Consider the following 23,830-nt stretch of genomic DNA (forward strand, 5'->3'; position numbering starts at 1 on the left):
CATAAAAACCCTTAGTTTGAGCTCAAGCTTAATGATTTTTAAAGATATGGGAAATAGGGAAAAGTTTGGGAAGGAAAACACTTGAAACACAGGGCAAAAAATGTTATTTTTATGTATTCTAGTACATGCGCCATGGCACGTGGCATAGAGAGGCTAGTTCAGCCTCTGTGTCGTACACCACGGCTTGTGCGTAATGTGCTGCAGTGCACATGTCCCTGTCATAATAGCAAAATGCTGTCGTGATAACTTTTCATGATAAACCTTGAAAGAGTTCCATTTTCATATCTACTGTTTGATTGGAGTAATTCAAGCATCCATAAGAAGCTTATTCAATAAACTAATTAATAGTATAAGTTTCATTATGATCTGACATTGTTTGAGAATTTTAGATACTTGGATGCAAAAGTTAGTTTTAAAAATGATTTCAAACATCCAAGTACTCAGAACTCAAAACTTATACCATTAATCTATTTTGAGGCTTGAACCAAATCCAATAGACCAATATACACTTAATTGAGTATTTAAACACACAAAATCATACCATACACAAAATTTAGCCACTTAACGCGGGTTTCATCCAATGTGGCCAAAAACACAAAAACACTATTGCACATACCATTTGGGCTCTATTGCCATATAATGCACCACATACATGTTATCACCATATGTATACAACATTCCTTGTACTTGTATTAGTATTTTAGCCTTTCACCACAAAAATCATCACATATTAACCTTATATACGATATTAGGCTAACATGAAAATGATATGCAATCCTAGTTGGCAACATATAATATCATATCATGAAGTTTATGTACACCACTTAAACAAAATCGAGCATTACTATTTGTAATGCAGCAAATCTGATAATCCTTGCCCGATTCCTTCCCTTGCTCAAACTCAATGGTAGAACCTATAAAATAAAAACCACAGGGTGAGATAAAAATCTTAGTAACTAAGATAATCTACAATAATGATTAACATGTCGTTATAAACAAGCTTTAAAACATGCACAACAAACACACCATATATAATTCACCATAATAAAATGCATGATCGCTAATCATCTAATCCTTCAATACTCTCGATTAAACTGGTAGTCAATTTCATGAAACTAAATCATATTTATGGTCCCCAAGCTCACCATCTATTATAGGACTACCCAGCCAAGGCATCCCAAACCACTGATAGACTATAGGTTCCCTTATTATGAGTAATTTGGGTGTTGTTACTCTAACATCACATCCTACTGATATTAAGGAGCATAGTCTTAAACTCTGTACCTTATTAGGTGTTCAGGAGAATAACTCTCCAAAACCATACCCTTTTCTGGCACTAAGGAGAAATATGAGCTACACTTGGCATCTGAAGGTGTCAGTAGTGCTACATGGACTTAATATCCACTAACTCCATATAGGACTACCCAACCAAGGCATCCTAAACTACTTATAGACTATAGGTTCCCTCTATTATGAGTAATTAGGGTGTTATTGCTCTAACACTATATCCTATAGATGCTAAGGAGCATAGTCTCCAACTCCATACCTTACTGGGTGCTTAGGAGCATAGCTCTACAACATGCACCCTTTTTTGGTACTAAGGAGAAATATGACCTACACCTGGTATCTTGAGATGCCAATAGTGCCATATGGACTTAATTTTCACTAACTCCACTAGGGTAACCTCCTACCCTCTAACATGTCACATTTCACTACATATCTCCACTTGACCATGCATAACTATTTTCTAAACAAACATAATAAATCTTACGACTTACTTCAGAAACCATGAAATTTCACAAATTAATACACCACACATTTTTTAAAATACTTAACTTTTACAAAATTTATATATGTATATACAACCCATCACACAAAAACAACTTGTGAATAACTTATACAAGGTAATAAATAATGTAAATTATCTAGTTACTTCAACCCTTTTATTACAAAAAGGGTTACTCGTGGTATTAAATCTCCTATTGTGCCAAAGCAACTTTTTTCACACCACAATCTACAATAATAAGTACTATATATTACTTTCCAGTTAACACAAGCACTATTAGCTACCAATATCATCTCAATTTTCCCACTTCTCACTTATGTTCTTAATAAAGAGGCTTGTCAAGATTACAATTTATTCACACAATTCCCTCAAGCCTCCTTCTAACTTTATCACAACATAACACTTAATATCTCAAATTATCACACTTAAAAACCTTATAATCAATGTAGGGCTTGATCGAACTTACACTAAATAATAACTAAGCTTTATATTATCACTCATTCAAGGTTAAGAAACTTAAATCAAACCTTTAGTCACTTAAAGTCTTTAAAACATAGACTTATAGCTTAATCCATTCAAAGAAAATTTACCCACTTCACAAATCCAATGAAAATGAGATGTAGAGGTAGAAGAGAAAGGTGAGAAACTTACTCAAGAGTTTAAAGGCCCAATTTAGCTTCAAAATCCTCCCAAATTAAAGCCCTAGCAGTGCCTAAAACCTTCCCCTTCGAGTTCTAAGCTTTCTACAACCAAAATTGCATTTTTCTATTGATTTTCAAAATTTAGACTTATCTAGCTATGCCGTGTGCTGCAACATACGACACACAAGCCATAGCTCACAACACAGCAAGTAAAAAGTTACTTTTACTCCTCTAGATGCCACTTGATTCGATTTAACTTTCATCTTAACTCAATTTAGAGCCAAATATAACCCAAAAAGCCAATTAGCAACTCAAAAACATAACTAAATTAATTATTCATTTTTTAATTAATTTATCCCTTAATTAGCAATTTATTATAGATTTAAATTTTTTTAAATGCTACATATGACAAGCTTAAAAGGAATGCATGAGAATTTTAATGAGGTTATAGGTTGAGAGAGAAGTCTCCCTTAAAGTCATGTGATGCTGAGTCAATTGCTATTTAGAGTTAAAGTTATAATGTAACATCCTAAATTTCTTAATCCTAAGTTTAGAGGTTAATCATGGATGAAGTAGAAGTTAAAGTAGGATTAGAAATTCAGATGATTAATTGGCATTTTGACTTGTTCGTGTGTTATATGAATAGATATGGGTGATAGGAGTACGTTTTGGGTCGAAGCAAGTGTGCTTGGTAAGAATGAATCTTACTATGTGATGCACCACGGCTTATACTACATGTGCTGTGGCATATAGGCCAAAAATTCACTTCATAAGTCGTGAAATTTAGAAAATTTTAAAGGAGAAAAATTGAGAAACACATAAAACAGAGAGAGCAGAAGGGCTGAAAAGATAGGTTAAGTCATTTTGGAGTGGTGGAAGGTGATTTAGATTGGTAACTTGCCAGGTAAGCTACGTATAACTCTTACCTTCCATTCTACATAAAGTTCTCAGAAAATGAGTTATAGGAAAATTGAATCAATGGAATTTGAGGGGTTTGTTTTTTTCTAATAATAATAAAAAGGTTCTTGGAAGTTAAATTAGAACTTTATGACTAGTTTAGAGCTGAACAGTAAAGCTTTGAATCTGAAGGCTCAATTTTAACCTTTAGCGAGAGAAAGTTAGGGCAAAATTTAATTTGAGTGAAATAAGACCGGTTGAGGTGATGTAAAGTAGTAATTGGATAGTTATGGACTTCGAATGGATAAATGAAAAAGAGTTTATGGATGAATATAGCCCTAAATAGTAAAAATGAGTTTTTAGTCAAAATGGGCGAAATGACTAAAATGTATTAAATATATTCAGATTGGCATATTGAACTCGTGACTAGAGAAAGGAAGCTTGAGATAAGCTTGTATGATAGTAAAATCCACAGGTAACCTTTCTAGTGATAGAAGGGTTGAGGTAATCGAATAACTTCCTTTGTTTGACTGTTTATTGTAACTATATATTAGTATGCTATGTAATGCATGAACTAGTCTTGAATTGAGTATGTTTTATGGCATTGAGTCATTGTGTTTGTAAAATGACTTTTAACCCAAATGAGCATTGAAATTATATTTTGTAATGTAAAGTGATATATATATATATATATATGTTATGTATAAGAAAAAGTAAATTGTGAAAAGGGAACCTTAAATAGTTCAAGAAAGCATGATTTGAGTGGTGGGAGTTCACCTAAGTATAGGGGATGATAAAGATCATATGGCAAGGTTTCCTTAGTACTCTATTAGGGTGCGGTATTAGAAATAATTCTCCTTAATGCCTTGAAAGGTGCTATGTTAGAGAAGATCTCCTGAGTGCCTATTAAGGAACTGCATTGGAGAAAAGAGATTTCTTTGTATCTTTATGATACGGGTGGGAGTCAATGATGCCCCATTGTGTGTATTGGGGAAAAACTATAGTTTATATTGTGCGTTAGAACATCTTTGACTGGGTGATTCTACCACTGTAGGTGAGCTCAAGACTAATCAGAGTGTACATTGGCCTCTAATGGTTTCATGTCGAGGTGATTTAGAGGTTTGGTTAGTAGAGATCATGCTAGTATTTTATGATATGATGAAATATCTTTAGATAGCACGGAATCCTTCAAGATTGACGAAAAGTGAAATATAAAATGTGATATGATGTAAATACTACTTTGTGAGGTTTTAATGGTCGACTATGTTTACTTTCATATTATTACATGTGATAGTCAACAAGAGTGAGTTATTCTATTACTGAGATTTTTATCTCACCTGTGTGGTTACATATTTACAAGATCGGGAAGTAATCAGGCCAAGGGAAGAGAGTCTAGATCGGAGAAGCCATGTACTATGAGGTTGTGTAATGAATTGAATTGATATATTGTATATATAAGTGTATATGAGTTTCTATAGGTTGCATGCATGTATTGAATTGAGTTTTTGTGAAATCAAGCCCAAATTATGTGTATATGTGTTGTTTAAGACAAAAGGAATTTGATTGGAGTATATTTGGGATGCAATGGTTGTGTGTTAGTGAATCTTAAGCCAAAGGACAAATTATGAGGAAATGAGTAATTTAGGGGCTAAGATTGTATTTTGATTATAATGGATGAATTTTAAGCCAAAAGCTAAAATTATGATGAAATGAGTAATTTAGGGGCTAAGATTATATTATAAATAGGATTGCATATGTATGAGTTGGGAAGTAGCCAAGTGGGCTATGTTATGCCAAGAAATGGCATAGTTTGTGAAATTAGTAAATTGTGAAAATTGGCCATAGAAGGGTTAAATTTAGATATGTGAGCGTGATTCTAATTAATTGAGGTTAATTAGGTGTATTAGATCCTTTCGGACTTGATTCAAGGCCTAATGTGGTCTAATGAGAGAAAGGGATTAAATTGAGAGCTTGGGTGCGTAAATTTTTTTTTAAAAAATAAATTTTTACACCCGAGTGTCTAAATTTTGATCAGACTATTAGTTCTTGTCTAAATCTATCTCATTAGTTAGTATACGAGCTAAGCTTCTTGTAGGCGTTTGAATCACTCCAATCAGAAGTTGTATGCAAAAATGGTGCATGCTAGAAGTTCATCATTTTATTGTCAAAATGACAGTAGAAAAATGGATAGGCACATTGTGGCACATGGATACACATGCCATGTGCACGACACAGATAGGGCGAGCATGTGGCTCTGTACCACATGCCACGACGCACTGACCATCCGCTACGGCGCATGTACCAAAAATTTAATTTTATTTTGTGAGCTAAAATGCATGCATTTGAGTTATGAATGCTGGTGGGTTATGTCCACTATGTATTGGGAAAGTGTGATTTATTTTTACTATGTTTTCTCTGATTGAATTGAGATTTAATTGATTTTATAAAATAAGTCTTTGGCCGAAGCTTTTAAAATGGAATTGTATTATTGTGATATGAGTTGAGGTAGTAGTAATACCATAATCTTCTCTTATATTAAGTAGATATATGAGAGGAGGTTACATATAACACCATGTTTAATCCTATGATAAAACCAAGTATCCGTATGTCAGTATAGGTGACCTAATTTAGTCCTTAAGTTAAGCTAAGCCAAGGTAGACTAGGGTGCATTCTTTAATGAGTAAAGAAGTTTTGTTAATGTTTAACCCTAGTATTAAATTCCTATGATAGGATTTGATATTTGTGAATGAACCCTAAGGATAGAGCCTTAAGAGGAAGTAACTAAGATAGATAACAAACTGCTATGAAACTCTTGTATTTATTTCATGAGTATGTTATAAGATGATATACTTGCCATGTATGATTATGAGTGTTAAATTCAAAAATGTTTATGATGATAATGATGTCATGCTAGATTCCTTTGCCAATGTGATTTCCATACTATGATTGCAATCTCTACATGGCTTTAAATGTTTTACAACTAGTTTGTGAATAGGCCTTAAAGCTGTAAGCATAATTCAACCTAGATTGTAAAGTTTTTTAAAGGATGGAAATGCTAGTATGGGTTGCAGTTGAACTAATAGGAGTGGTAAAAGTATTTGAAGGAAATAATTAAAGCCTAAAATGGTTATGTGTATGGTTAAGGGGTTAATTGCAATTTATGGTAATAACTAGTAATTTTAGTTAATTTGATAATTAACTTATAGTGCTGATGGTGTAGATTGGAGTGACTTATACATTGAGTTAACCCAAAGAGGCTAAGAATTTAGAAAGTACTATGGGTAACCTTTCTAGAAATAGAAGGATTGAGATAACCAAACAATATTGTTATGTTTATAAACTAGTTTAACTGTTTATAAGTAAATGTGATAATATCATTTGTGGTTTTTATATTGGCATGTTTTAGAATCTAAATGAGGATTTGACTTATTTATTATTTATAAATGGTGCTAAAGAATAGATTATGGAATATGTGTGTGTGTGTGTGTATATATATATATCTTTAAATGTGTGTGTGGAAACATGTATGATACTATGCGTGTGAAGCATGGCATGATCATATTAAAGGGTAAGAGTTATAAAATCCTTACAGTTGGCTCCATGGGACCTTCAGTGTAGTAATATATTTAAGACTGTTACCATGGGACATTCAAGCAGTCTAACAACTCTTTAGTACTCGTAAGGATGCTATTAGGAGTCAACAAAACCCTTACTTTGTGTGTGTGAAATAGGGAATCCATAGTCTAGAAATGAAATAAAATACCTTTAGCTGGGTGTTTCTACTACTGAAGGTGTTCTTGGATCAATGTGTTTAAGATTGGCTTAGTAGAGCTTATGGGTTCAATTGAGGATCAAGGAAGTTCGATGGATAGATGATCATTCGAATGTGCGAACGATTTCATGAAAATGATTATTATATATATAGTATTTATGGAAGTAATATAACCATTTTGTTTACTTGATTATGGTTATTGCTGTTAATAGATATTGATGAATTATTTTAGTTCTTGAGATGTTTATCTTACCTGTGGTTACATGTAGTATTGGGAGAGGTACAGGGAAAGAGTTGGGCTATAAGTAGTAGTGGGACTACTAATACCCCTAATAGATGTTCTATTTGCCATAGTGCATGTAACATCTTGAAATTCAATCTAGGAAAACTAATTGCTAATCAGGTGTAAATTAGTAATTAGTAAATTGATTATGATTTGGATGTTGAGTTGATGTTTTTTGTTGACCAGTTGTTATGTTGATAGGATTGGATGGTAGAATGGTAATTTGGGGCAAAATGCAGTGAGAGTTTCCTCATTGTGCGATGCACTATAGTGGAAGTTGCATACGCGACAGCTTATTGCATAGAAATTGCTTAAAGCTAGTGTGATCAGCTTGCGAAATCAGAGAGGAAAGTAGAGGAAAACATGTTTGGAGAGGAGAAGAAGTTCTTATCTACTAAGGCTTGCATTATCTTGTGGTTGGGAGTTTTCTTCAACTAGTGACTTGTTAGGTAAGTATCATACAATCTTAAGCTTCTTTTCTACCCCATTTTTATTGAATTTTGTCAATTGAGAAATCGAATCAAGAAGTTTTAAGGCATTAAAATTTAAAAGAAAAGGTTTAAAAAGGACTATCGAATACAGAACTAAGGTTTTGTAACTAGTCTAGAGTTAAATGGTTGAACCTTGAGGCCTTAGGGCTTAATTAGCCTAAAGATTTAGGTTAAAAATGGTGGAATTGAGTGAATCAATGAGTTAAGAGGTTATTTTAGTCATTTGAATGGCCTATAGGCTAATGACTATAGATAGTGAACTTATGAATTTGAAAGGTGTTAGTTAAACTATTTTGTGTATCAAGGGAATCAGTTTAGCTAAATCAATACCTATGTTAAGTATTAAGAATTGGTTGATGGATATTAGATTATGTAGATTGAGCACCTATGGCATTGCTCATGGAAATCTACACGCTACAATTGGCAACCCTTAATAGTAAGGGTAAAAGGTAACTAGAATAATCCTTTTACTTGTTCATTCGTGAAATTATTTACTAGTATTTTGTATAAATATGGTGCATTATGTTATGAATTGATAGAGTAGTAGTATTGTGAAAGAATATGCATACGGGTATATGAGTATGATTGAAAGGTATGAGATAGGACATATGCATAAACATATGCATTGCATCAATAAGTATACCTTAGACTAGGGTAAGGGGTCGAGGCCTTACTCTGTACAAGTCTAGGAACCTGAAGGTCTTCAGTATAGAGCCCGATTGTAACATCTTAAATTTCAATCCAGGAAAACTAGTTGCTATCAGGGGTAAATTAGTAATTAGTAGATTGATTATGGTTGGGATGTTGAGTTGATATTTTGGTTGATTGGTTATTATGTTAGTAAGATTGAAGGGTAGAATGGCAATCCAAGACAAAATGCGTAAGTAACAATGAGAGTTTTCTCATTATGCCACACACTATGGCGAAAGCTACATGCGCCACGGCACATGGCATATAATTTTATGTAAGACATAAGTTAGAACACGTGAAATTAGAAGAGGAGAAAGGAGAAAATGTAACATCATGAATTTCTTAATCCCGTGAATACCTATTAATTAGGGGTAAAGTGGTAATTAGTGTGGAATTAAAGATTTGGATGATTAGCTGAAGATTTAGGTTTTTGGAATGTTAAATGAGCAGATATGGGTAAGAGGATTTCATTTCGGGTCAAACAAGTATGCATGATGAGAATTCTTCTTACTATGCCATGCGCTGTGGCTTGTACTGCAAGTACTGCGGTATGGACTAAAAAATGACCCTTTAATTTGTGAATTATGGAGGAATTTCAGAGAGAGAAATCAAAAAACATATGAAAGGAGAAGAGGAAAAGGGTTGGTGTATTAGGGCAAGCAATTTTAGATCATTAGAAGGTGCTTTTGAACAATAACTTATTGGGTAAGCTATGTATAACCCTCACCTTCCATTCTACCTAAATTTCTTTGAATATAAGTTATAGAGAAATTGAATTAGTGAAATTTTAAGGGTTTTATTCTTACTCAATAGTAATAAAAAGGTTCTTGAGAGTTAAATTAGAGCTTTGTGACTAGTTTAAATTGAACGATAGAGCTTTGAACCCATAGGCTCGATTTAGCCTTAACTCATTGAGATTTTATGGTCAAATTCATGTTTGAGTGAAAAGAAACTAGTTAAGGTGATGTAAAGTAGTGATCAAGTAGTAATAGACTAAGAATGGATAAGTGGAAAAGAATAGACAGCTAAATATAGCCATATATAGTAATTATGTACTTTTGGTCAAATTGGACTAATTGGCTAAATTGTGCATGAGTTGAGAAAGGAAGCTTGTGACGAGTTAAAGTGGTAGTTGAAATCCACAGGTAACCTTTCTAGTGACAGAAGGGTTGAGGTCATCAAATAACTTCCTCTATTTAACTATTTAGTGTAACTATGTGCTAGTATACTATTGAGTGCATGAAAAGATTTTAAACAAAGCATGATTTATAGAATTTTGTGAATGTTGAATGAAATAGCCTTTGATCAAATAAAAGTATTAAAATATATGATTTTCTATACTATGTAAATGTATATATATGTTATGTGAGAGAAAGCATATAAAGTGGTGATTGGGAACCTATGAATGGTTCAAAAAACATGATCATAGGGGTGGGAGTTCACTTGTGTGGAGTGCGGTGATAAGACTATATGGCATATTCTCCTCAGTGCCTCCTCAGTGCCTAATGAGGTGTGGTGTTGGAGAATTGTACCTCCTTAGTGCCTTTTAAGGTACAGTATTGGAGATGATCTCCTTAATGCCTGTTGAGGTGCAGTGTTAGAGATTTGGACTCCTTGGTGTCTATGTGATATGGTATTAGAGCCAATGACACCCTATTATGTGTATTGGGAAAAACCATAGTCGGGAAGTGAGATAGAACACCTTTGGCTGGGTGATTCTACCATTAAAGGTGAGCTCAAGGCTAATGAGATTGTATATTGGTCTAAGGCAAGCTTATGGTTTTGAGTCAGGGTGATTTAGAAGTTCAGTCGGCAGTAATCATGCTATATGCTATATTTGTGAAAAAGTAAAGAAAAGCAGTGAAACAAGTGTAAAAGTGATGAAATCATTGATATAAGTGAAATTTGAAATGAAATATTTGATTATATTATGATGAAGGATATATTATACTTTATCATATAGTTGCATGTGATAGTCAATTGGAGTGAGTTATTCTGTTACTGAGATTATTATCTCATCCCTGTGGTTACATTTTTACAGGACAAAACAGTGATCAGGGTAAGGAAAAAGAGTTAAGACTGACTTAAAGTTGTTGAAGCTGTGTGAACTCAGAGTATTATGTAATGAATTGAGAACTTATGTATAAATGTAGATAAGTTGCCATAGGAGACTGCATGCATATGTGAGTTGTGTTTTGTGGAAATGTAATGATTTTTAGTGAATCTTGGCCCATATGTAAAATTGTGACAAAATGAGTAATTAGGATTTAGGCTCAAAATAGCCAAAAAGTTAGGGTAAAAGGCATTAATTACACTATTGTGTGTGTTAAAGGATTCGGTTTAGCTGAATCGATGCTTATACGAAATGTTGAGAATTAACAAAGGAAATTGTGTAGATTGAGTACTTGTGGTATTGTTTGTGAGAATTTATACCACTGGGAGCTTAGTGTGATTGGTAACTCTTAATAGCAAGGGTTAAAGGTAACTAGAGTAACCCTTTTACTTGTCTATTTGTGAAATTGCTTACAATTACTTTTATATAATAATGCGCATTATGTTATAAACTGATAGAGTAGCAACATTGTGAAAGAGTATGCATGCAGGTGTGTGAGTGTTGATTAAAATGAATTTGAAGTGGCATATGCATTGACATGCATTATATCCACGAGTATACCCAGGATTATGGTAAGGGGATATGGCTTTACCATGAGGAGGTTTAGGAAGTCTTAATGATCTAGAGTGTAGAGCTTAACTTTTCCACAACAGACTTAGGATATAAAATGATCCATGAGGTTACCTTAGACTAAGGTAAGGGGCTAAGGTCCTACTCTATATAAGGCTAAGAAGTCCTGATGATCTAAAGCGTAGAGTTTAACTCTGCCATGACAGACTTAAGAGACCACTCATATTCGAAGAGCATTACCTAGTTTAAGTAGTAGTATGGTGGGCCATATTCCATGTGACTGGAAGTCCTAGCTTGAGCACGGAGATTACTCTACTAGGTGGAACTAAGAATGCATTGCATGAGCATGATGAGATTGATGACAATGAATTCCTGTATATGCATATGATATTTCTTTGATTGTAACCCATGCTACTTTATCTCTTGTTTATGATCTTGCTTACTAACTGGTAATTGAGGTTACCTCAGAGTTACTGAGATGTATGTCTCACTCTATTACTTTTGTACACAAGTGAAGAAAGCATGAGAAGGCCAAGAAAGGAAGCAAGAAAGAGTACCTTTATGTAGTAGTGGTATGACTACTATATGTATAAATGAATGTATAAAGTTGTGTACAGACTTTGAGTTGCCAATTAGATGCATAAATGATTGTGTATATAAATTATGTTGTGAAAACCCTGCTTGTATATGTATATGATGTTGCATCTCACCGAGGGTGCCCTAGTGAAAGGGTATATGGGTAGGCCTAGATGCTAATCAAGCAACTATGTGATATTGTGTAACTTGTTCCACTTGTTTATATGTGAAAATTGATGTGATGATTGTGTTTGTGTATGTGAGAACTTGACACAAATAGTGAGGCAGAGCCTCATTTTGAAGAGTCAAATATGTTATGATTCCTAACTATATAGTAAGGCAGTGCCTATATATATGAGTCGGAGGGTTGAAATTGGAACAAGTCTAATTGTATATATGTGATTATGTGTTATATTTGTATTCCTCATATAAATCCATAATTATGTAATGTGGCATTGAGAGGCTAAAATGGGCAATTGATGTGGTATGAGGTGTCAATCAAGTGTATGTGGTCCTTTTGGACTTGGTTCAAGGCTTGAAGTGGTCAAATGGGATAAGAAATGAAAATTTAGTGCTTAAGGTATAAGTTTTGAAAGAAAAAAGTGGCTTTTTACACCCTGGTGTCCAATTTCAGATTGGACCATCAGATTAAGTCCAAACTTGTTTCATTAGTTAGTATATGTTATAAGCTTCGTATAGGCGCTTGAATCACTCTAATTGGACATCGAGAATGGAAATGACGTGCAGCGAAAGTTCATGCACTATGGTGCATGGCACAGATAGAAACAGAGCAGGTTGCTCTGTACCACATGCCATGGCACATGTGATATATGCTGAGGCATATAGCCCTTTCTCAGGGTAGAGAAGTTCTATTATGTAGAATTGTATGATTATGTTTGCGCTTCCACTAGCCTTCTTATTTGAATATATGTTTTAAGAAGTCGGGATCCCATGATTTGAAAACAAATAAAGGGCTATTACTTTGATATATTATTGTTCTTGTATTGTTGATTGTGTGATTGGGGATGGTAAAGTCTAGATTGAGTTGGAACTTTATTGAACACATTTTTTACACACTTTTATTTGTCAATTAGGACCCTTTTATTAATGTTTTATCATCCCAAAGTGCACATATTGCATTAGATTTAGAAAATTGCCTAAGTATCTAGTTTTAGTGTGGTAGCAGTATTTTGGTCTAAAAAATAAACTTTTGAGAAAATGTATAAGAAAAATTTCAAAAGTGCATTTTATGTTTAAAAAATGAGTGGTCAAATTAGATTTTTGAAATTCATTTTGGTTTAGAAGTAATTAAATAAGAAGTCAATACTTTTTTAAATATCCTAGTTTGACCTAGTTTTTAGTTTTTCGTCTTGTGAAAATTTTTATGTAATTTTATACGATCTATAACTATTATTTTAATAAATTATTCCTTCTAATTATGAATTTAATTCTAGAATTTAATTATGTTTTATCATGTCACATATTAATTAATTGAATTATGTGATTTACATGACATAGGCTGCATGTTAGTTATGCATTAATTAGGCAATTGAAGTAAACATTCCTTAAGGTCAAAGTTGAGCATTTAGGCATGGTTTATGCTGCACTTGGGAGATCAAATTAGCTTAAATAATGTGGATGACACATGAAAAATTATATACACATTGGAATCATCTATAAGCCAATAGGAGGATACCACCTTGCAAGTGTGACAAGGCTCTCATTTTCATTTTATTTTCTTTTACTATTATTTAAATTAGGTTTAACTGATGCCAAACTTCAATTACACGTCCAAGAGCCCCCTATTTTAGATCAGGAAGACATTTATTTCATCTTCCGCATTTTCTTTCTCTAGTTCTTGGTGTTCTTCATTTTCTCCTCCTTCTCTCTACACCTCCAGCATGTCTAGCACCCATATCTCCTACTTTTCACCATCAAATCCACTCAAATCTTCCACCATTCTCTTCCCCTATCATGATCGACCATATGAAGGAGATTTGAAGCTTAAATCATCAAGATGCATGGAGTTGAAGCCACAGCCAACATGTGTCATAGAGGAAGCAAAGTATTCTTGATGTTTTCTAGCAATATTCTTCATGGAATCCTAAGGAAGAGTTGATGAAAGAGGAGTTTTAAAGTCTTTACTTGGTTATGATCAACTATTTCTTCATCTTGTTTCAATTTCATTAGAATACTATGACTATGGTTGATTGTAATTAAATTTGACTTTAGTTTTCATAGTTTGTGATAATTGGTTGTATTGAAATATGATTGTTGAATTAATTTTCATTCTCTTTAGCTACTAGAATTTCAGCCACTTGGAGTAATATCATGTCAATTTGATTTTTGAATTGATTTTTAGTCTTACATTAACCTTGCATTTGTTATGTTTGGTAAATGTTTGATTAAATACTTAAGTTGCATAGTTTTGTGCTTGAGTTAACTATGAATCATGGTTGTTGGGCGGGTGAAATTTAATTAGACACTTAGTTAATTCTTGAGCTAAGCAAGTGAGACAACCTAAAAGGCTTGTGATAGCACTTTGAGAATTGAATTAGTTAAGCTAGGTTACTTGAGGTAGTTGTCTTAAGTAAACACATTTTCTAGCCAAGGAAGAAAGGTTGAGTGAGCTGTCATAATCAATTAAAAGACTAGCATTATTCCATTAACAACACCCTAGTGTTTCTACTTTAGTAGGAAAGCTAACTACATACTCTCAGGTTTAGTTTGCACTTAATTTTATTAGATAATTAGTTAACAAACTTCAATCAATGGTTATCGCCCACAACCGGCCAAAAAGGGAAGGACCTTTCCCTCTAGGGGTAGGAAAATCATGATCGGGTAGCAGACCCAAAGCTATAGAACTTGGGTGTAGGTATTTTGTCGAAATGGAATGGCCTTACCTTACTGTTTTCTTTTTATTAAAAAAAACAAAAAAGATAGCCCATTTCGTCGAGATAATAAAGACGTATTCTATCATAACTCGTTCCTGCCAAGAAAAAAAGCACAGCACCAATAAATCCATGAGAAATTATTTGTAAAATGGCTCTGTTGAGTCCCGTATCACTTATAGAACAAATTCCTATAATTATGAAACCCATATGAGATACGGAGGAATAAGCTATTCTTTTTTTTAAATTACGTTGACCAAGAGATGTTGAAGCTACATAGATTATTTGAATTGTGCCTAATAGAATTAACCAGGGGGAAAATAGAGAATGAGCGTGGGGTAATAATTCCATATTAATTCGAACCAATCCATACGCTCCCATTTTTAATAAGATTCCAGCTAAAAGCATACAAGTACTGTAATGTGCCTCTCCGTGGGTGTCATGGTTACTTAGTTTACTTGACTCAGAATTAGAACCTCCTCATTGAGAAAAGACTTAGGGTTAGCTCTATATTATATTAGGGTTAGCTTTAGTTAATTTTGAAGGTTGAGCGACAAAATTCCATCACCACGATGCATGGCACAGAGGGAAATAGAGCTTGTGGCTCTGTACCATATGCTGTAGTGCATGGTGGTACAACTCATAGCACATGACATAGTTTTAGATAAAAAATTATGCCTTGTTAAGTCCTGAATTGTGTTTACACTTCCGTTAACTCTCTTATTTGAACAAATGTTTTATGAAATTGGGATCCCGTATTTTGAAAATGAATTGAAGGCTATTACTCTGATATAATATTGTAATTGTATTAAATGTGTGTGATTGGTAATGAGAAAGTTTGGATTAAGTAGGGACATTATAGCACACATGTCATTTACTTGCAGTGGATGGCATAAAGAGATCAGATCTCTCACTATTTAATGTGCCATGGTGCACACACCTTACATTGCAACGTACCCCTGCTGTCATGACAACACTCCAAGATCAACTTCTAGAGCATGCCATTTTGCCATCCAATATCTGATTGGAGCAATTCTAGGTCCACACATAGCTCATTGATGTTGGATTAGGGGTATAGTGGAAAACAAAACTTTTAATCTAGAAACCTCAATCTTGATAATGGACTGATTGAATTCATTTAAGTTAAGTAGATAGAAGAAATGCCTTTTATATGTTGATAGAAAGCATTTGTTATACACTTATCTAAATCAGTTAGGATCATTTATTAAGGTTTTATTAGCCCAATTGCACACACATTGTATTAAATTTGGAAATTTGCCTAAGTGTCTAGGTTTAGTGTATTAAGGGTATTTTGGTCCAAAAAATAAAATTTTGAGAAAATGTACTAGAAAAATTGAAAAAGTGAATTTTATGTCTAGAAGATGATTGGTCAAATTATATTTATAAAATTTATCTTAGTTTGGGAGTAATTAAATAAAAAGTCAACACTTTCTTAAGTGTCCTAGTTTGACCTAGTTTTCGATTTACCTTTGTGTAGAAATTTTTATATAATTTTGTGCAGCCCAAAACTTAGTTATTTTAATAAATTATCCCTTCTAATTATGAATTTAATTCTAAATTTTAGTTATATTTTATGCCATGTTATTTAATTGAATTATGTGATTTATGTGATATAGGTGGTATGTGACTTGTATATCAATTAGGCACATGAAGTCAAAAGTCTATAGGGTAAAAGGCTGATGGTTTAGATGTGTAAGAGCTCTTATTTGGTGGTTAAGATCAATTAAAATTGTGGATGACACATGGAATTAATTTGACACACATTGGAATCATCTATAAGAAAATAGAAGGGTACCACCTTACAAGTGTGACAAGGCTTCCATTTTCCTTTTATTTTATTTTATTTTATTTAATTAGCTTTAGCTGATGGGGAAACACATTGAGCACATCCATTCACTTATTTTTTTTTTTTCAGATTGAACACACTAATTCACTCATATCTTCCATTCTCTCTCTAGTTTATAGTGTTCTTCATTTTTCTCTATTTTCTCTCTACACATACAGCCACTTCCAGCACCATTTTCTCTACTATTCCATGATCAAATTCACTTTGAATTTCCACCATTCTTCTTCTCTCTCAAGGCCTAACCTTACCATACTAATTGGAAGGAGATTTGAGTTTAATCCATCAATGTTTATGGAGCTAAGTGCCATAGCTAGTTGAGTCTTGGAGGAAGCAAAGTGTTCTTAATGTTTTCTAGCTAGATTCTCCATGGAATCCTTGGGAAGAGTTGATGGAAGAGGTGTTTTGAAGTCTTCACTTGGCTAAACTCAACTATTTATTTATCATGTTTCAGTTTCATTAGAATACTCTAACTATTATTGATTGTAGTTCAATTTGACTTTAGTTTCAGGGTTGCTTGTAATTTGCAATATTGAAACAAGATCATTGAGTTGAATTTCATATACTTCTTGCTTTTGGAATTTTGGCCTCTTAGTATTTTTTCACAGTTATATGTGATTTCATTTGATGAATGTCTTGTATTAGCCTAACATGTAATTGTGTGGTAAATACTTGATCAGTTGCTTGAGTTTTATAGTCTTAAGCTTAGGTACAACTTTGGGTAGTGGCATTTGTGAATGAATTTTAACTAAATACTTGGTTAATTCTTGAGATAAGCTAGTGAGGTTACTTGGGGGGCTTGTAATAGCACTTATAGAATTGAATTAGTAAAGCTAAGTTGCTTAAGATTGTTGTCTTAAGTAAACACATTTTTCAACTAAGGAATAGGAGTTAAGTGAGCTATCATAATTGATGAGAAGTTAGGATTCCTCCATTAACAACACCTTAGGGTGTAACCTCCTCCTATGTCTACTCAATATAAAAGAAGATTATGGTGTTACCATTACCTCTTATCATTCATCATAATAAATTTCATTTCAAAAGCTTCAGCTGAAGACTTGTTCTATAAAATTGATCAGTTCACAGCACAATCAGAGAGAACACAGTAGAAGTAAATCTTACACTTCTCAAATACATAGTGAACATAACCTACTAGCATTCCTATCTCAATGGCATGTATTTCAACATAAAATACATGCTTGCATTGTCTATGTCATGCACCGCAACATGTGTCACCATGCACCGTGGCATGTTTGTCTGAATTTCTGCTGTCATTTTGACAGCAAAAATAATGAACTTTTGGTATATGTCAATTTTTCATACGACATCTGATCAAAGTGATTCAAGTGCTCACATGAAGCTTAGCTTGTATACTAACTAATGAGAATGGTTTGAACACGATCTAATAGTCCAATCAAAATTTAGACACTCAAGTGTAAAAAGTCACTATTTTTTGAAAATTTTGCACACCCAAAAGCTCAAATCGATCCCTTACCCTCATTAGACCATACTAGGCCTTGAATCAAGTCTAAAAGGATCTAATACACTTAATTGACCATAACTAATCACAATCATTCTCATATATTGAAATTTAACCCTTCTACGATCAATTTTTACAATTTATTAACTTAACATACTATGCCATTTCTTGGCATAACTTAGCCCATTTAGCTATTTCTCAACTCATACAAATGCAATCACATTCACAACACAATCTTAGCCCTTAAATTACTCATTTTATCATAATTTATCCTTTGGCTTAAGATTCACCAATACATACAACCAATTCAACACAAACATACTTAAATCAAAGCTCTTTTGTCTCAAATAACACATATAAACATAATTAGGCTTGATTTCACAAAAACTTAGTTCAATACATGCATGTAACCTTATGGCAACTCATATACACTTATATATACAATCTTTCATTTTAGTTCATTACACAAACTTAGAGTACACAGGTTCACAACTCAAGCCGGTCTAGACTCTCTTCCCTTAGCTCGATCACTTCCTAGTCCTGTAAACATGTAACCACTGGGGTGAGATAAAAATCTCAATAACAGAATAACTCATTCCTATTGACTATCACATGCAACAATATGAAAGTAAACATAGTATATCATTAAAATCTTATAAAATAGCATTTATATCATGTCTCATTTCCTTTCTCAACATTTCCTCAATCACAAAGGATTCCCTATTATCTCAAGATATTTCATCATATCGCATATTATACTAGCATGATATCTACCAACCAAACCTTCAAAATTACCCAAACATGAAACCATTAGCTCATCTCAGACCAATGTACACTCTCATTAGTCTTGAGCTCACCTACAGTGGTAGAATCACCCGGCCAAAGATGTTCTAATGCATAATATGAACTATGATTTCCCTCAATACACACAATGGAGCGTCGTTGATTCTAACACCATATCCCAAAGATACTAAGGAGTCTCTCATCTCCAACACCATACCTTAATAGGCACTAAGGAGATCTTCTTTAACACTGCACCTTTTAAGGCACTAACGAGAATTGTTTCCAACATTGCACTCTAACATGGTACTAAGGAAACCTTACCATATGGTCTTTATCATCTCCTACACTTGGATAAACTCCCGCCCCTGTGATCATGCTCTCTCAAACCTTTTAAGGTTCCCATTTACCATATCACATTTTCTTGCACATTATATACAAATAATACTTTTCATTTCAAAACACATTTCAATTAAAATTCTCTTCACACACAACAATCACTTAATGCTATAAAACATACTTAGTTCAAAACCATTTCATGCATTACATAACATACTAACATACAGTTACAATGAATAGTCAAACAAAGGAAGTTATTCAGTTACCTCAACCTTTTTATCAGTAGAAAGGTTACCCATGGATTTTCATTATCACACAAGCTTATCTCAAACTTCCTTCCTCAACTCACGAGCCCAATATGCAAATCTGAACATATTTAGCGCATTTTAGTCATTTAGCCCATGTTGACTAAAAAATCATTTTTACTATTTAGGGCTATATTCATCTGTAAACTCTTTTTCATTTATCCATTCTAACTCCATGACTACCCAATTACTACTTCACATTACCTTTAACGGTCTTATTTCAGTCAAGATAGATTTTTGCCCTAACTTTCTCTCTCTAAAGATTAAAATTGAGCCTCCGGGTTCAAAGCTCTACTATTCAATTCTAAACCAATCACAAAGCTTTAATTTAACTTTTGAGAACCTTTTTATTACTATTGGGCAAGAATCAGACCCCTTAAATTCCACCAATTCAATTTTCCTATAACTCATTTTCAGAAAAATTTGTGTAGAATGGAAGGTAAGAGTTATACGTAGCTTATCTTGTAAGTTACCAATCCGAATCACCTTCCACCATTCCAAAATGACTTAACCTAGTCCTCAGCCCTTCTCCTCTCTCTATCTCGTGTGTTTATCAAATTCTCTCCTTTGAAATTTCTAAAATTTCACAACTTATAAAGTGAATTTCTGGTCCATATGCCGTGATGCACACAGCACAAGCCATGGCGCGTGGGACAGTGAGACTTATTCTTATCACGCACACTTGCTTTGACCTAAAATGCACTACTATCACCCATATCTATTCATACAACACACAAACTAGCTAAAATATCAATTAGACATCTGAATCTATAATCCTAGTTTAATTTCTACTTCACCCTTGATTAACCTCTAAACTTAGGATTAAGGAATTCAGGATATTACATAGGGTTCCTATTTTAATAGGGTAGCCATTCCATTCATAATTAGGTTTAGTTTGTTAGTTTAATTCTCTAGATAACTAATTTAGTAATTAGGTAATCAAACTTCCAACTTTGTGTGATTTATTCCACTAGATAACTTTTGATTAAGTTAGAGCCATTCCTTAAGAGGTGACCTAGGGTTGGCCCTATATTACATTAGGGTTAGCTTTGGTCTTAATTTTAAGAGTAAGTAAATAATTCTAATCATATGTCAAACTTTTGAGCTTCCCTCAAGTGTTTGGATATCAGGAGCTAAAAATGCATATCTGTTTCCTTTATTGGTATCCACATGAACAGCTTTGAATATGAATAGTATGCTAGTGCTTTCAATGTTCGTTTATGTAGAAGCCTTAGAAGATCTGATCTTGTGGCTTTAGTTAGATGTTCCTTTTCTTTTTCTTTAGGGTTTGTTGGTGCCTCTTAAAAGTTTTTATATCAAGAGAATGTTTTTCACATAAAAAACTCATCCATATCTATCTTATATAGATTAGGATTTTGTCTTCTCTTATGAGCGAGCTAAAATTTTATTTAATTTATCTCATAAATTAAATCTATGACATCATATCTTATTTGAGTTTTTATGATAAATTCAAATTATAGAAATGATATGATATCCCCTCATATCATGCTAGTTGTTAAATGTACTTTATCATATCAAACAAAATTTAAAACTAATGCAATATAATGTAATGTAATATATATATCAGATAAATATTCAAATACATATATATATATATATAATTCGTTCATCTTAGTCAAAGTATTTCATTCATTAAATCAAGACACATTCCAAATTCAATGAACTTAGATATTATAGCTCAAGTTGGGTTGTTATTATGTGTGATCCTATAGGCCCATATGAAGTTAGCAGTAGACTAATAATACTACCAGCCCATAAGTCATAAGTGGCCTTTAACAAGACATTGCGACTACCCAATTTTTATAGGGATTGATGATCCAATGTAACCTATCATATAACCATATCACATCCCTTTTGTCACATGATATTTCAGTTAAGTGTGAGATATGAAATTATCATTCTCCTTTACATAACAATTACTTTCTCAATCTCTAAGTGGACTAACTATAACAATGGAAAAACCCTTTCTATTCTAATAAGGCCATATATTTTTTCAATCTTCCTTATTGAGGGGCCCAACAATATCTCTAATTAATGTTTGGGATAAATTCAATCTTAACCACTCATATTCCTTTACATGAATATCACTTAACTCAATCATAGTCTTTATGATCATTTGGTTAAAGTGACTTTTAACTAGATCAAGTTCAATGGTTATCATGTAGGAATCCATGATGATCTTAGGTCAAAGGGCTTAGTGATATGGTTACATATGAGATAAGCTTATGACTTGTACCATGGGACTTTCTCATAGTGGGTCGGTCCGGTACCTTGTAACCTTTCAAATGCCTATGACTTTAATTTATATCTTTATAATTAATCAAAGTCATCTTAGTATTGTTTCATCTATAATCCCTCAGAGATGATCAACCAAGGGGACAATTACTATAGTTTGTTCAAAGATACAATCGTTATAGTGAACATGCAATTAATATGATAGCAAAAGAGAAATTCATTAAATAACAATGTTTAGAGTATAATGATTAGCCGTAGGGCACAATAATTGAGCCCTCTAACTATTGGCACTAGTTATACACCCATACACTTTACTATTAAAAAGTTGGACATCTAGACATAATATTATCTATTTTTCTTTTAAAGCTCATGTAATGGTGTCTAATACTACCAACATAATGCCAATAGCCTTGGAACTCTTGAGCCAACACAAATGGACCATATACAAGCTGATAAACTAATCATACAATAACAAAAGCATTCCAAACACAAATTAGCCATCAAACCTCATATTGCATAATATTTCAAGGGGTAACAACAAATTACATTTAATATTCTTTTGGCCATTCCACACATACAAACAACACAATAATACACTTGCATTAGTATCTCGGTCCCAACAACAATTTCATCACAAATACAATCTCCCGAACTAAGATACCCACAATTACAAAATATCTTGCAAGTGTAACAAACTAACATATGTTCCTAAGTTGGCATATTTAATATAAATTCATTACAATTACAAAAGAAGAAAAAGAGAGGACTATATAGCTTAAGCCTCTCAAATCTCAGTACCATCTTCCTTCCCCTTGCCCCTACCAGAGACTTCACCTGTAAAATATAACCATAGGGTGGGTCGAAGACTCAATAATTAAATAATCTAAACAATTTAATCATGAGTAAGAACAATAAGTGCGTATGTGAAGTGGCAATAAAACATGTCATTTAAAAAACAAGTTTACATATACGTATGGCTATATATAGATGATATACATAATCAATACTCCAGCTTATACCCTCCAACTGAATCTGTGGGCTAACAATTCAAAGGACTAAGTCTATATGATTGGACTAGCTCAAGCTCACCAATCATGAGAGGTGGCCTTAGCCAAGGGCGCCTTTACCTATTATGAACCATAGATTCTCCCTTCCCATAAATACCTAAGGTGTCATATGCCCAATCTATCTCAAATAGTACTGGAATTTCTAAACAAGAATAGGACTGAATACTATATGAATTTTCAAGTAATGTCTCCTAACAATAACTAGCATGAACTCCCACCCTCTCATAATGATCATGCTCAATATTATGCTCAAGCATTAATACAAATAGCCAAACACATAATTTTATTCTTAAACAAGCATTTCCATAATGAATCATTCATTTTCACATGTACATACACATATACATAGGGCTTAGCATAGAACTTTCAATACCTCATATTTGCAAACATATACATGCATTCCACATCACATAGGAGTTTTTAAATTCTAGTTATTTATACTAATAGTATGCTAGTTCAAAATAATAGTTGAAGTAATTTTCGTAATAAGTTTAAATAATTCAGTTACCTTAACCTTTTTATCACAAAAAAGGTTACCATAGTAGTTACCAACTTCACTAATGTCTACTCGCACAATGCGGCACAATAATTATCTAAGCTATAAGATTAAAAATTAAATAATCAATTCTCACTCTAATTAACCCCTTTTTAGTCTACCCCACTATACCGAAAATTTCACTTTAACACCATTAATACTTCCAACACACTCTATTAATTCCATTTAGCACCCAAATAGACTAATAAGACTAATCCTTTACCCACATTGCTCTAAAATTCTCAAATTTCACTTAAGGTTCGTTCAAACCCTAATCAAAAATTTTAATTCACTACAAAAGCCTTAAACCTAGTTTTAGAAGCTTAACTTAACTCATTAAGACCTTATCTAAGCTAATGGGTTTAGTTATAACTCAACAAGAGAAAGAAGGTCAAACGTGGAGAAGAGAGGGTGGTTTGTTAGGGCAAGCAATCTCAGGAGTAAGGATGATGTTTTTAAACTATTACTTATCAGGTAAGTCTTATATTGCCTTA

This window comes from Prosopis cineraria, unplaced genomic scaffold, assembly GCF_029017545.1.
Source record: "Prosopis cineraria cultivar Desert tree isolate PC_DT_omini unplaced genomic scaffold, ASM2901754v1 PC3, whole genome shotgun sequence".
NCBI classification, from domain to species: Eukaryota; Viridiplantae; Streptophyta; class Magnoliopsida; order Fabales; family Fabaceae; genus Prosopis; species Prosopis cineraria.